This window comes from Trichosurus vulpecula, chromosome 1 (assembly GCF_011100635.1).
Source record: "Trichosurus vulpecula isolate mTriVul1 chromosome 1, mTriVul1.pri, whole genome shotgun sequence".
Taxonomy (NCBI): Eukaryota; Metazoa; Chordata; class Mammalia; order Diprotodontia; family Phalangeridae; genus Trichosurus; species Trichosurus vulpecula.
The window spans coordinates 519,043,499-519,047,371 of NC_050573.1; the positions used below are offsets into that span (position 1 = coordinate 519,043,499).

A 3,873-nucleotide genomic window follows, 5' to 3' on the forward strand; every position below is an offset into this window, starting at 1 on the left:
ATCACCCCCTGAAAGAGATCCCAAATTGAAAACACCAAGAAATATTATGGCCAAATTTCAGAATCACAAAGTCAAGGAGAAAATACTGCAAGTAGCCAAAAAGAAACAATTCAAATATGATGGAACTATAGTCAGGATCACGCAAGATCTTTCAGCTTCTACATTAAAAGACAGGAGAAATTGGAATATGATATTCCGAAGGGCAAAGGAGCTGGGAATACAACCAAGGATCAACTACCCAGCAAAACTGAGCATAATTTTTCAGGCAAGGAGATGGACATTCAACAAAATAAGGGAATTCCAGACCTTCCTGATGAAAAGGCCAGAACTCAATGGAAAATTTGAACTTCGAATATAAAACTGAAGAGAGACATAAAAAGGTAAACAGAGGAAAACCCCCCCACAAACCTTATTAATCAATAAGGGCAAATTATTTACATCTTTATATAGGATTATATATATATATATATATATATATATATATATATATATGTCAATCTTGAAGATAGTACAGTTTTTATGACAACTGAAAGGGATACACATAGACTGTGGATGTCTGTATAAAATAACTGATATAAGGATAAAAAGCATAATTAAGAGATGTAAAGGGAAGGTTATGGGAGAAGAGATAAGGAGGTAGTAGAAAAGGGTAAATTACATCTAATGAAGAGGCACAAAAACACATTGTAGTACAGGGAAAGAAGGGAGGGAGAAGAGCAGTATTTGACCTTTATTCTTATTGGATCTGGTTCAAGAATGTAATAACATGCTCTGATAGGTATAAAAATCTAACTTGTCCTACAGACAGTAGGAGGGGAAAGGGGGAAAAAGGGAGAGGGTGGTCAGAAGGGAGGGAAGAAGTAGCAAGTAGAAAATGGTAAGATAAAGGAGGGGAATCAAGAAGGAGGGTAAACTGAGGAAGGCAGCAGTCAAAAGCAAAATTTTGTTGAGGAGTGGAAGGGGAAAGGGAGAAATAAAAGCAAAAACAGGGGAAAATAGGATGGAGAAAAAGACACAGATAGTAATCATAACTGTGAATGTGAATAGGATGAACTCTCCCATAAAATGGAAGCAGATAGTGGAATGGATTAAACACCATAATCCTACAATATGCTGTTACAAGAAACACATTTGAAATAGGGGAATACACACAGGTTATAGGTAAAAGACTGGAGTAAAATATATTGCACTTCAGCTAAAATAAAAAAAGCAGGGGTAGCAATCCTAATCTCAGACAAAGCAAAAGTAAAGATAGACTTAATTAAAAGAGATAAGGAAGCACACTACATCCTGCTAAAAGGCACCATAAACAACGAAGCATTATCATTGTTTAACATATATGAACCAAGTGGTGTGGCATGCAGATTCTTAGAGGAGAGGTTAAGGGAGTTACAGGAAGAAATAGAGAGCAAAACTATAATAATGGGAGACCTCAACCTCCCCTTCTCTGAACTTGATAAATCTAACCTCAAAATAAATAAGAAAGAAGTTAAGGAAGTGACCAGTATTTTAGAAAAGGCATATATGTTAGACCTCTGGAGAAAACTGAATGGGGATAAAAAGGAATATACTTTCTTCTCAGCAAAAATTGACCATGTACTAGGGCATAAAAACCTCACAAGCCAGTGCAGAAAGGCAGAAGTAGTCAAAGAATACTTTTCAGATCATGATGCAATAAAAATTATTTGTAATAAAGAACCATGGAAAAATAAGCTAAAAATTAATTGGAAACTAAATAATCTAATTCTAAAGAATGAGTGGGCCAAAGAACAAATCATAGAAACAATAACTTCATTCAAGAGAATGACAATAATGAGACAACATACCAAAACTTACGGGATGCAGCAAAAGCAATTCTTAGGGGAAGTTTTATATCTCTAAATGCTTACATGAATAAAATAGAGAAAAAGGAGATCAATGAATTAGGCATGCAACTGAAAAAGCTAGAAAAAGAACAAATTGAAAATCCCCAATTAAATACCAAATTAGAAATACTGCAAATTGGGGGCGGGGGGCGGGGGGGAGGGCATGGAGAGGGGGTGGTTCGACATGGGTCTGTTGGCTCCAGACAAATAAACATGGAGTCCATCTTCCACGAGGAACAAGAACGCTCACTCAGTGCTCAACGTTGCCTGAATAATCTATTGCAAGGGGAATATTTTAGCCCTGTGGAATTATCCTCTATTGCTCATCAGCTAGATGAAGAAGAGAGGATGAGGATGGCAGAGAGAGGAGTCACTAGTGAAGACTATTGAACATTTTTACAGCAACCTTCAGGGAATATGGATGACAGTGGTTTCTTCTGTATTCAAGTTATAAGCAATGCCTTGAAAGTTTGATGATTAAAACTAATCCTCTTCAACAGTCCAGAGTATCAGAGGCTCAGGATCAATCCTATAAATGAAAGATCATTTATATGCAACTATAAGGAACATTGGTTTATGGTTCGAAAATTAGGAAAACAGTGGTTTAACCTAAACTCTCTCTTGATGGGTCCAGAATTAATATCAGATACTTACCTCGCACTTTTCTTGGCTCAGTTACAGCAGGAAGGTTATTCCATATTTGTTGTTAAGGGTGACCTACCAGACTGTGAAGCTGACCAGCTCCTGCAAATGATTCGGGTACAACCAATTCATAGACCAAAACTCATTGGAGAAGAATTAGCTCACCTAAAAGATCAAAGAGTACAGAAAACTGACATAGAGCAATCTTTAGAAGTAAGTCATGCATATGATGGAATGGGAATGTTAGATGAAGATGAAGAGAATCTACAAAGAGCTTTAGCACTAAGTTGACAGGAAATTGATATGGAAGATGATGAAGCAGATCTGCGTAGAGTGATTGGACATAGTATGCAAGTTGGTTCCAGAAATAATATTTCAGAAGATCTTCCACAGACATCAGGTACAAACTCACCAACATCTCTTACTTCAGTAGAACTACAAAAGAGAAGAGAAGCCTATTTTGAAAAGTAAAGTAGTTGATACTGAACTAAAATTGCATGTTTAAAAGAAAGAAATACTGAAAGTCAAAGGAGAGATTAATAAAATGGGAACCAAAAAACCTATTGAATGAATGAATAAAACAAAGAGCTAGTTTTATGAAAAAAACAATAAAATTGATAAACCTTTGGTCAATTTGATTTAAAAAAAGAAAGAAGAAAATCAAATTACCGGTATCAAAAATGAAAAGGGTGAATTCATCTCTAATGAAGAGGAAATCAAAACAATAACTAGGAATTATTTTGCCCAATTGTATGCCCATAAATTTGACAACCTTAAGGATATGGATGAATATCTGCAAAAATATAAATTGCCCAGGTTAACAGAAGAGGAAATAAAATTTCTAAATAACCACATCTCAGAAAAAGAAATTGAGCAAGCCATCAATGAATTCCCTAGGAAAAAATCTCCAGGGCCAGATGGTTTTACATGTGAATTTTATCAAACATTTAAAGAACAATTAATTCCTATACTTTATAGACTATTTGGGGAAATAGGTGAAGAAGAAGTCCTACCAAATTCTTTTTATGACACAAATATGGTACTAATATCCAAAGCAGGAAGAGTCAAAACAGAGAAAGAAAATTATAGAATAATTTCCTTAATGAATATTGATGCAAAAATTTTAAATAAAATATTAGCAAAAAGATTTCAGCAACTTATCACGAGAATAATGCACTATGACCAGGTAGGATTTATTCCAGGAATGCAAAGCTGGTTCAATATTAGGAAAACTATCAGCATAATTGATCATATCAACAACAAAACTAGCAGAAATCATATGATCATCTCAATAGATGCAGAAAAAGCCTTTGGCAAAATACAACCCCCATTCCTATTAAAAACACTAGAAAGCATAGGAATAAAT

General features: G+C 34.9%; 1 pseudogene; it reads left to right on the top strand.

Annotated features, from left to right (window-relative positions):
* The first annotated feature begins 2,078 nt into the window (after positions 1 to 2,078).
* LOC118829507 lies at positions 2,079 to 2,978 on the top strand (annotated as a pseudogene).
* Positions 2,979 to 3,873: the final 895 nt, after the last annotated feature.